The 12,877-nt window shown below is 35.3% G+C and overlaps 1 pseudogene; it reads right to left on the bottom strand.

Moving 5' to 3' along the window:
- Positions 1–12,877, bottom strand: part of LOC143637772 (protein SIX6OS1-like) — a 59,879-nt pseudogene that overhangs the window by 30,221 nt on the left and 16,781 nt on the right.

Raw genomic sequence — 12,877 nt, 5'->3', positions numbered from 1 at the left:
TATTTATTTATTTATTTTATTTATTTATTTATTTATTTATTATTTCTTATTTTTGAGACAGTATCTTGCTAAGTTGCTTAGGGTCTCACTAAGTTGCTACAGCTGCCCTTGAACTTGAGATCCTCCTATCTCAACCTTCAACTTGTTAGGATTATAGGTATGCACCACAAGGCCTTCAACATATGTGTTTCTTAAATAAAATGTAAAAACTGATAAGTGTTCTCAAATCACTTCAGTTTTTAAAATTAGGTAAAATTTTAATGCCATATATATCATGTTCAAAGTCTCTAACATTGTTTTATTATATTCATTAATTACATTTAATCCCTAAGATGATGTGATTTTACACGAAGTAAAATAAATTCAGATAACTACTGGTATTTCTCCATTAGAATATAACCACTTTACTAAATTAGCAATCTGAAAAACTGAAATTTGACACAAAATGCCTTTAAAAAACCAATACCTCAAATTTTTCAAAATGTTTATTCTACAAATAATTATCCTCCTAAATGTTTGCTTACACTTTTCAGTCAAAAATACCATTAATTGAAGAACTTTGCTATAAATGCTGCTGATAGATAAATGGTTTATATCTAAGGCAATATCTCAACATATTCAAGCTTTTACAACAAATATGGAGACCTTCAAACATTCAGTCCAAGATATCACATTTACTTAAAAATAATTCCCTCACAATACACACTTTCTAAATTCTTACAAAGCATGTTCCAGTAATACTAATTTATAAAACTGATACACTTAAGTTAATATATATACTGTAGTTGTCTTTTTCAATGGTTTCTTGATAAATAGTAAATTGGTCCTGCATATAATCTTCATGTTTATGAAAAACATCACATGTTGGCTTCCAGCTATAGAAAAAAGTTATAGTTGTAATTAGCACTTCAGAACGATAAACAAATAAAAAAATTGGCAGAGATAATAAAAAATGAACAAAATCATTTAAAGAGAAATAAATGTGTCTTCCTAGAGAAAACAAGTTTACATCAAGAAAACATTCCCTATGCCACAATGAAATCTACTACTCTGTATAATTAATATAAACCAATTTTTAAAATAATAAATACAACAGTATAAAAAAGAAAAAAAATTGCATATCCTATCCCCATCACTATCAATATCCACACACTCATATGCTCAAATATTAATATTCATTAATTTTTACATAAAATTTGTTTTTGAGATATGATAGGGAAAGAAGCAAATATAGCATGGCTGAAACTAGGCCAAAATAGATTATCAAATCAGATAGAATAAAATGAATATTCACCTCATATATTTTTGTTTTATTATATAACTTGAAAACTATTACCAATGCAAAAAATCTAAAATTACTATATATACCATGGCAGCTTCCATTCTAAGTATTGTTTGAATATTTCCTCTATTTTCATTTTTTTTCCAAATTCAAAAAGTACATATGCAAAATGAAAAAGAAAAAAAAAAGTCCATATGCCCATTTGGAAGCACAGAAGAGTATACATAAGAAACTATCATACATATTCTCAATATTAAATAACTACTATGATTTTAAAATTGTTTCAAGATTTTGCTACAATTATATATTTTAACATTATTGAGATCATATTCACATAAAATTTATCCTCCTTTATCACTTACTGAAATTATACTTAAATATTTGTCTTAATTTCTTTTCTTTCTTTCTTTCTTTCTTTTTTGTGGTGCTGGGGATTGAACCCAGGGCCTTGTGCATTCCAGGTGAGCATTCTACCAACTGAGATATATCCCCAACCCCTTAATTTCTGATACTTAAAATATATTCCCCAAAAGGAAATTTGAAGGTCTAAGATTATACATGCATATATTCTGAGTATTTAAAATTCCATAAGAAACATAAGCTCAATGAGAAGATATTTACTATAAGCTTTTCAATGTGCGTCCTTTGAGGTTTTTCTTAGATATAGATATATTATCATGCATTGGGTTCTTATTATGAATAATGATGCATAAACTGCTTTGTTCAATTTGCAATATACTAACATTTTCCCATGTCAAACATACACCTATGTCATGATTTTATTGGCTGCCTAGTGTTCAGTCATCTGGATATACCAAAATTCATTTAACTAGTCCCTTAATGTTGAACATTTAGAGTTACTTCCAATATTTTCCTATCATAAAAATGGTTGAAGTAGAAGTCACACAATTCAATGGCAAGAAAAGAAATAGCTTGATTAGAAATTGGACAAAAGACCTAGAGAGATATTTCTCAAAAGAAGTGTTTTATCTTGAAAAGTTTTAGGTTGGATTCCCTTATACAAACTAAGATCTTAAGCCAGAGTGTAGTTCAGTGGTTCTTGTCTATCATGTATCAAGGTAGCACTTGCTTATCATGCATAAGGCCCTGGATTTGATTCCCATCACCACATAAACAAAAACACTAAGATCTTGAAAAGTCAAAAAATGGAAATTATTTCAGACTAATAAGACTTACATAGACTACACTAAAATTCTTTATTTATACTAACTATATCTAAGTTAGTGAAATCTCATAATTCAGCACTTAGGGCAATGGTAGAGAACATGCTTATTAGCATGTACAAGGAAGACCCTGAGTTCAACCCCCAATACCAAAAAAACAAAACAAAACAAAACAAGCAATGGTGTCTTCAACTACAAACCTAGAAATCTTGAATAAAAAAATCAAATGGCAATTACTGAAGGTTCATTTCTTTCAAATACTCACTTACTACAGTTGTCTTTGATTTCATTACTATGTTTACAGTAATGAGCAATTTCCTCATCTGTTGTATTTATAGTTTCATGTATCTTACAAATAGTTGATTTGTTTTCTTTTATGTCTTCAAAGCATTCTAAAAGAGGAAATGTTTATTTTCTTAAAGTAGAAATTATAAATTCAAAATAAACAAATACAGTAAGAAAAACAGTTTATGTCAACTTACCTAAAAGGAGGACAGCCAGAAAGGAGAGGAAGTGAGGCTTGAGAAGGGAAGCCTCCTGTACTAAAAACTAGAAGACCACAGCCCCCCAGAAACTAAGGAGGATTTGTATTTGCAATTGAAGAATGTACACTGGGCTAGATTAGGTAACACTTAAGGTCAATTCATCTTATGATGCTATAAATTCATGCAAATGTTTACTCATTAATTGTATTAACATAAGGATTTTGTTATTGACAAATACATAATTTCTATCAATTAATTATTAAATACACCATCAACTAACTTATTTACCAATGATTTAAGATAAACTTAGTTCTTGAAAATATTAAATAATTTCATAATATTTTATTTTTTGATTGTAGAAAAAAATAACCAAATTGAATCTTTCTGTGACAATTAGGAAGTTAATAGTTATATTTTTAGAACTAAAATATTTAAAGCATTATATTTATTTAATTTGCGCAGCCACTTCACTTATATTTACTAGCCAATTCACTTATTTTCAGAATTATTATTCCTGAAAATGTGGCATCAATTCTGGTTCCTAATTTTTGATGATTTCTTTAAAGAGAAACATTTCACTCAAATATTTGAAGTAACCTTGTTATTTGAGAAATATAACATTTTTTAACTGCACCTTAGGGGTCATTGCTGCTTAAAGCAAAATTCTTCACAAAATAATTAAATGCAGAATACACAAAATTACTGAAAAACAGTAGGTGAATCACAACTATTTTGCCTAGGCTAAAAAGCTCATTATTACTGGAGAGAATTAGTAGAGAATTTCCAGAATTAGTAGAGAATTTATACTAATAAATTAGTAGAGAATTTCCAGAAGAGTTACAATGCCAACTACAAGTTGCCCTAAACAGGGCAATTATATATTATGCTATATGTCATAAAATTAAGACAAAAACATCTTTAACATGCAAAACTACCATATTTACCATATTTATTTGTGTGTGAGAAAGAAAACCTTTATTTTTCCAGCATTATTTAGGTATAATTAATGACCCACCTCCCCCAGCCACAGTTAATTCTATCAGGGGATCCATTCATTGATTGAGTTAAGGCTGTCATAACCCAATCATTTCTCTTCTAAATCTTCTTGCTTTGTCACACATGACCTTTTGGGTGACACTTCACATTCAAAGCATAACAGTAGCTATCTCGTCTCTTCCATAAAGCCATTTCCTCTGCGTCTTGAGTATCATCTCCTTTCACCTCCTCAGGAATGTTAAAATATCAAGTATTCCTTTCCTCTTAGGTGTATTCATCTTTTTCCATTTAGGTAGCTCTTGACCATAAGTTTTTAACTTGGTGAAATCTCTACCAGTAGAAAGAAAAGAGGGCAGGAAGAGAGAGAAAGAAATGAAGGGAGGAAAAGAGGGAAGAGAGAGGGAGGGAGGGAGGGAGGGAAGGAGGGAGGGAGGAAGGAATCAATCTTTCCTAGACACTAAAAATCTCTATTCGTCAACATATTTCTCTCATTCCTCCGATCTGGTAATGCTAACCAGCATACAAGTTAGTTCCACTGGAGCCATGGGTATCCACCTGGTACTGGAACAAGTCCAGAGGCTCTAAATAGGGGCAATTCCCTGGAAACAGGGGACACTGGAATCTACCAGATGTAGGATTGTACTGACTTGATGCTTAATTCCAAGGCAAAATCCTGTACTTACCTCTCCTCTTTCCCAGCAGATGGAGTCTTTCTCTACTCTGTGCTGTTCAAGGTTGTGGCAAGAAAAGGTGGAGGCAGACCCATGGTGGTCAGTCTAGAGTGGGTTCATAGGCACTGGCCTGGGTGTAAGAGTATTGACCTCTGGTTGGTACTGGGTTTCACTGTGGTAAGCCAGGATTACAATTGTTAGGCTGGATTGTTCCGCCCCAAGAAGAACGCATCTTTCTCTATGCTGTCCTGCTTGGAGTTGGGGGAAAGGTAACAGGAACAACTCTGCTTCTGTCCTTCTTTGATAATTCTTTCATTATTATGCTACCATCTGGACTGATTTCCTTAGCTCTTGTGAAGGTTATTTCTGAGCATAAGTTGGTGTTCAATTTAATATTTCTGTGGGAAGAGGATTGCTGGAAGGTCTCATTCCATCACCGTCTTACTCTGCTTCTAGCCAACCTGATTTCTAAACAGGTGCCCAAACTCCTACCACATTTCTCAATTTACTTCAATCTGCCTTCCAACCTCATTACACAATAAAATTTGCTCTTGTTAGGGATGACAATGATCTCATGTTATTAAACCCAATGAACATGTTTTAGTCCTTATCTGACCTTACCTCTCCACAGCATTCAACAGTATCACTCCTTAAAACACAAGTTTACCTGATTTTTCTCCTATCTACAGAAATTTCTCTATCACTTCCTTCAGGTTCAGGTTCATCTCCTCCTACTCAGCCATTAAATGTTATAAATTTCTCAGGTTCAATCCTAGGTCTCTTCTCATTTTGTATTTCATGTACAAGTTTCCGATACAACCATTACATAGATGACTCACAAATGTGTATCTATAGCTCAGGCCTCTAGTACCAATCCAAGTTGGTTATTGCAAACAACTTTTTTTTTTCTTTTCTTTCTTTCTTTTTCTTTTTTTTTTTTTTGGTACTGGGAATTAAACTCAGGGCCACTTAACCACGGAGCCACATCCCCAGCCCTTTCTCCTATTTTATTTAGAAACAGGGTCTCACTGAGTTGCTTAGTGTCTCACCATGGCTGAGGCTGGCATTGAATTCACAATCCTCCTGCCTCAGCCTCCTGAGCTGCTGGGATTACTAGCATGTGCCACCATGCCCAGCTGCAAACAACTTTCACTTCAAATTTAGTTTATTCTGGCCAACTTAAGCAAAGGTAGAATTTGTTAAAAGATATGGTGTGTTGCAAAACTGCCTAAAATGGCTACAGAGCCAAACTCAGAGGCTATACAAGAAGGAGTACTACCTAAAGTTGCATCACAGATTTGGTGGTCAAGATACCTTCATCACAACCAGCCCCTAAAGTCTGTAGCTCACAACACTGCCATGAACACTAACTACCACAATTACCCTACAAACTATCTTTCTTCAGCTGTTACCAGTGGCAAAGAGGATACTTCCTAAGGCACACTTCTTTGTGTTATGCATTTCCAATTCAAAACCTTGAGTGGGTACACTTGTTTAAAAAACAAGCACTTACCTGGCATGTGTGAGGCACTGGGTTCAATGCTCAGCACCACATATAAGTAAATAAATTAAATAAAAGTTCATCAACAACTAAATATATTTTTTATTTATATATAACAGTGGAATACATTACAATTATTATTACATATATAGAGCACAATTTTTCATATCTCTTGTTGTTTACATAGTATATTCACACCAATTTGTGTCTTCATACATGTACTTTGTTTTTGTTTGTTTTTTTAATTTTTTTTTTTTTTAGTTTTAGGTGAACACAATATTTTACATCTATGTGGTGCTGAGGATCGAACCCAGTACCTTATGCATGGTAGATGAGTGCTCTATACTGAGCCATAACCCCAGCCCCATACATGTACTTTGAATAATAATGATCATCACATTCAACCATCATTAATTACCACATGCCCCCTCCCTTCCCCTCCAACCCCTCTGCCCTACTAGAGTTCGCCTATTCCTCCCATGCTCCCTCTCCCTATCCCACTCTGAATCAGCCTCCTTATATCAAAGAAAACATTCAGCATTTGGTTTTTTGGGATTGGCTAACTTCACTTAGCATTATCTCCTCTAATCTATCCATTTACTTGCAAATGCCATGGTTTTATTCCCTTTTATATGCCACATTTTAATCCATTTATCTATTGAAGGGCATCAGGTTGGTTCCACAACTTAGCTATTGTGAATTGTGCTGCTATAAATATTGATGTCTGTGTTCCTGAAGTATGCTGTTTTTAAGTCCTTTGGGTATAGACCAGGAGAAGGATAGCTGGATCAAATGGTGGTTCCATTCCCAATTTTCCAAGAAATCTCCATACTGCTTTCCATATTGGCTGCACCAATTTGCAGTCAATCCCACCAGCAGTGTATGAATGTACCTTTTTCCCCACATCCTCACCAGCACTTATTTTTATTTGTATGTATAATAGCTGCCATTCTGACTGTAGTGAGATGAAATCTTAGAGTGGTTTTGATTTGCATTTCTCTAATTGCTAGTGATGATGAACATTTTTTCATGTGTTTGTTGATTGATTGTTCATCATCTTCTGAGAAGTGTCTCTTCATGCCCTTGGCCCATTTATTGATTGGGTTATTTGGTCTTTTGGTATCTAGCTTTCTGCATTCTTTATATACTCTCGTGATTAGTGCTCTATTTGATGTGTGAGGGGTAAAGATTTGCGCCTAAGGTGTAGGCTCTCTATTCAGTTCACAGATTGTTTCTTTTTTTTAAAGAGAGAGAGAGAGAGAGAGAGAGAGAGAGAGAGAGAGAGAGAGAGAGAGAATATTTTAATATTTATTTATTTATTTTAGTTTTTGGCGGACACAATATATTTGTTTGTATGTGGTGCTGAGGATCAAACCTGGGCTGCACGCATGCCAGGCAAGCGCGCTACTGCTTGAGCCACATCCCCAGCCCAACAGATTGTTTCTTTTGCTGAGAAGAAACTTTTTAGATTGAGTCCATCCCATTTATTGATTCTTAATTTTAATTCTTATTAAGGAAGTCAGGGCCTAATCCCAATGATAGAGATTAGAGTCTACTTTTTCTTCTATTAGACACAGGGTCTCTGGTTGTATTCCTAAATTCTTGATCCATTTTGAGTTGAGTTTTGTTCATGGTGAGAGATAGGGGTTTAATTTCATTTTGTTGCATATGGATTTCCAATTTTCCCAGCACCATTTGTTGAAGAGGCTATCTTTTCTCCAATGCTTTTTTGGGGGGCCGCCTTTGTCTAAATAAGATAATTGTAGGGGCTGCAGATGGGCTCAAGAGGTAGTGCGCTCACCTGGCATGCGCGCGGCCCGGATTCAATCCTAAGCACTACATACAAACAAAGATGTTTTGTCCACCGAAAACTAAAAAATAAATATTAAAAAATAATTCTCTCTCTCTCTCTCTCTCTCTCTCTCTCTCTCTCTCTTTAAATAAAAAGCTAATTGTAATTTTGTGGGTTAGTCTCTGTGTTCTCTATTCTGTACCATTGGTCTACCAGTCTGTTTTGGTGCCAATACCATGACGTTTTTCTTACTATTGCTCTGTAGTATAGATTAAGTTCTGGTATAGTGATGCCACCTGCTTCACTCTTCCTGCTAAGGATTGCTTTAGCTATTCTGGGTCTCTTATTTTTCCAGATAAATTTCATGATTGCTTTTTGTTGAGAGCCAGTCTGGCTGGGCACAATTCAGGAGCCACTTGTCAAAAGAAAGAAACTTCATTTTTAAAACCACACACGCCAAACAAAACAGCTCCTCCGGAAAAAACCCTCAGAGCCCAACTGCCACCACTGGCTTCGCACAAGCCACACTCCCCAACCACCAGCCACCACACCTCCCACAATCCTCTTGCTCTTGAGGCCGATTGGCTGGGTCACACGGGCGGAGTCAAAAAGTCTCCCAATGAGCAGCTCCGTGGCCTGAAAGGGCGGGGAAACAGCCCAATGATCTTCACTGCAGAGGAGCCAATCAGCTAGATGTTGCTGGGGCCGCTGTGAGCCAATCATCAGCTGGCAGTCTGAAAGTTTGCTGGGGCCCCTTCGGCTGTGGCTCTCAACATCTCCCCCTCTCTGTTTAAAAACAAGCATGTGGCTTAGGGACCGTGCCTGCCTTAGGTTGTCCAATAGTACATATGGTCCTTACCCATTATCGGATGAGGTGACCTCAAGGCGTCAGCCTCCTGTCTTAGGTTGGTACCATTGTAATTGGATCTTACCCGTCACTGACTACTAGTCCAGCATACAGCCACACCTGTGTAGAGGTCTTCTTACCAGCGGGGGGGGGGGGGTGAGGTTCTTTGCCTCACCTCTGTTGGCCCCCAAATTTTAGCTGGACGATCATGACAAGCAGAAGGGAGGAAGATACACCAAGCCAATTGATGGCTCCTTTTGGAAAAATTGTACTACCGATGACACCATCAGCATAAATACCCCAAAACTACCAGAAGTCGCTGCACCAACAGATAGTTCACAATGCATACAAGTGAGTTCACAAGGCAAGTTCTGCAAGCAGTTCAGTGATGGCTATTGCAGAAGCTGTAGATTGGTTTTATCTTTGTCTTCATGCACTGAGATGAAGATAGGAATTCTGGCAATAATGGCTAAAGAAAAAATTATGTAACATTCCAGAAGGCATTAAAAGAAAACAATTTTCTTAATAATTTACATTGTCTTCACTGAAGATAGGAATTCTGGCAATAATGGCTAAAGAAAAAATTATGTAACATTCCAGAAGGCACTAAAAGAAAACAATTTTCTTAACAATTTACATTGTCTTCACTGAAGATAGGAATTCTGGCAATAATGGCTAAAGAAAAAAATTATGTAACATTCCAGAAGGCACTAAAAGAAAACAATTTTCTTAATAATTTACATTATCTTTAAGAGAATTATTAAATATATTGAAAAGGAAAGGTGAAAGTAAACAAACAGATCTGTTAACCTCCTTTTTATTCACATATTAAAACAATCCTTAACAGTTGTTTACCTAATTTAAATTAAACCATTTAAATCACGTGAATAAAAAAAAAATATTTGGATCCATTTTTTCATTAGCGCTCATCATATATGACATATGGACATACGTACATTCAAACACAAAACACAAGTGTGCACACATAATACATACGACACATAACATAATAGTAAAGGCTTTATAACTTTTTACAGGTGAAATCTCCATTGCAATGTTTAAAAACTCTATAGTCAAAAAATAGAACTGATCAGCAAAACATTAACCTAGGTCTGTATGAGCTCAAAAAAACAAAATATGGGAAAGGGCAATAATAAAATAGATATTGAAAAAAGCATTCTGGTTCTGTCGCAGATGTAAGAATAACCAAACTGGAGTTCTGGATATCACATCTTCTTTTTGGTCTGTAGAAATTGCTTTAGTTAATCTGTCTGGAATCCAAATCAGCTGCTGTTCTCCCTGTGAAAACACATAAACAGACCCCCGACTCCAGACAATTACTGGATCAGGACCTTTCCATTGTCCTGTTAGAATATCCTTCTAAAGTACCTTGGGCTTTTGTACATTTTTTGGATATATATGCCTTTCCGCAGCACTAAGCCCTGATGAATCCAAATTTAAAAAGTTTAGAGTAAAAAGGGTTATTTTAAGTTTATCTTTGGGGAATATATACCCCTTCCCAGGTCTTTCTATTTCTATGAGGAATGTCATTGGGATTTTGATCAGAATTGCATTAAATCCGTATAGTGCTTTTGGAAGTATGGTCACTTTGATAATATTAATTCTGTCTATTCAACAGCAAGGTAGATCTTTCCATTTTCTAAGGTCTTCTTTGATTTCTTTCTTTAGGGTTCTGTAATTTTCATTATATAGGTCTTTCTCCTCTTTCATGAAGTTGATTCCCAAGTATTTTTTTTTTTTGAGGCAGTTTTCCTCATTACCCTTTCTGAGGATTTATCACTGATATACAGAAATGCCTTGATTAATGGGTGTTGATTTTGTATCCTGCTACTTTGCTGAATTTATTTACTAGTTCTAGAAGTTTTCTGGTGGAACTTTTAGGGTCTTCCAGGTATAGAATTATATCATCAGCAAATATTGCCAATTTGAGTTCTTCTTTTCCTGTGTATCCCTTTGCTTTCTTTCGTCTAATTGCTCTCGCCAGTGTTTCAAGAACTATGTTATATAGAAGTGGTGAAAGAGGGCATCGCTGTCTTGTTGCAGTTTTTAGAGGGAATGCCTTTATTTTTTCTCCATTTAGAATGATGCTATTCAATGCTCAGTGCCGCATATAAATAAATAAATTAAATACAGTTTCATGGACAACTATATATATATATATATATATATATATATATATATATATATATATATATATATATATGTTTATCCATTTAGCATGTGTTTATTTTTCCTTATGTACTCAAGGTGATTTATTTGTTCAGCTCAGTAATATTACAGCTAAAAAACATTCATTAGCAAAAGGAGAAGCAGTCTGTGCCTAACAGAGGAATCAAAAATGTTTCTTATTTTTGTTGAGTTGAATGTTTGACTCTAACACTTTTCCACATACTATTCATAAGTTCCTTAAATATATATATTTTTAAAAACCTCTAGAATATATGCTCAGTCTCTCCTTCCTTCCATACTACTCAAATAGGTATTCTCCAAATAAAAGAATTACATATAGACAAATAGTCAAAAAGAACAGCAACTTTTTATGTTATCTACCCTCTGAGTTCCAGACCCATGTATCTAATCACCAACATTAGAAGCTGTCTTAGTTCATTGCTGCTGTTATAACAAAATGCCATAGACTAGGCAATTTTTAAATATTAAAAGATTTTTTTTCATATATCTAGAAGCCATGAAGAACAAGATCAAGATATTAGCACATTTGGTGTCTTGTAAGGGTTTGGTCTCTTCTTCCAAGTCAGCACTTTGTTGCTGTGTTTTCCAGAGGAGATGAATGTTGTGTCCTCACATGGTAAAAGGGACAGAAGGGATGGAAGGGATAAACTTGTTCCCTAGGCACTAATCCCATCTATAAGGGCAATGCCACCTATAAGGCCTTTAGGAGGTGATTAGGCCACCTCCTAAAGGCCTTACCTCTTGATACTATTGCACTGGGGATTAAATTTCAACATAAATGTTGGAGGGACACACACACACAAATTCAACTTGATTCCCCCCCCCCACTAATGCTAGGCTTCTTTCAATGTTCATTCTTTTTTCATGTGCGAGATCAGTATCCATTTATACGTACCAGAAATAATCTTCCTCTCCTATCATCCCCCATATCCAATCAAACATAAATCTTACCAATTTCACCTCTTAAACATAATTCAAATCCATCCATTGCTCTCATTTTCAACTGCTAGCATCTTAGTTTCTAAGTTATCATCATTCATTCTTGTATCTGGATTTTTGTAATAGCTTTCAAAGTAGTTTTGCCGCATATCTACTTTGACCCTCTTGTCCTTTCTCTGCCCATCCTGATCATCCTGATAGAGCAATTCTTTTTTTTTTGGGGGGGGAGGGAGGGATTGAACTCAGGAATACTCATCCACTGAGCCACATTCCCAGCACTATTTTGTATTTTATTTAGAGACAGGGTCTCACTAAATTATTTAGCACCTCACTAAATTGCTGAGGCTTCTGCCTCCGGAACCACTGGGATTACAGGCATGTGCCACTACAATTGGCCTAATAGAGCAATCCTTAAATAAAAATTTAATACTCTATCTCCCCCCATACATACACACACACCTTAAAATACATCAGTGATTTCTACTGCTCTAGGGATAAGAACAAAATTGTTATCATGACCTATAGGGTCCTTTATAGTCCTGTTCCTACCTATCTCTGTATCTTCATATTATACTAACTCCATCTTCCTCTCTGAAACCCAGCCTTATTAAAATCCTTTCAGTTCTCAACATAATCCTTTCCATCACAGGGACATATTATTTGCCAGTTCCTCAGCCTAGACTGCTCTATCTTTCTTTGTTTAATAACCTCCTACTTATTTTTCAACTCTCAACTCAAGTATCACAGCCTCTGTAATGTTTAAGCACTTATCCTTCATAGCCATTAAGGCAGTTGTAATTCTCCACTATTTGTATAATTATTGTATGAATATCTACATCATCCACTTATTGTAGGTGCCATGAGAAAAGACTCAACACCGTCTTGCCTCCCCTACCCCTTGGTAGCCACAACAAATAGCTTACAGCAGTAGTTTTTTAATAGCTACAATCCCAATTCAACTCATGAGCA

This window comes from Callospermophilus lateralis, unplaced genomic scaffold (assembly GCF_048772815.1).
Source record: "Callospermophilus lateralis isolate mCalLat2 unplaced genomic scaffold, mCalLat2.hap1 Scaffold_123, whole genome shotgun sequence".
Lineage (NCBI taxonomy): Eukaryota > Metazoa > Chordata > Mammalia > Rodentia > Sciuridae > Callospermophilus > Callospermophilus lateralis.
Note: the sequence above shows the minus strand (reverse complement) of the source record. Positions and strands in the feature narration are given on the sequence as shown.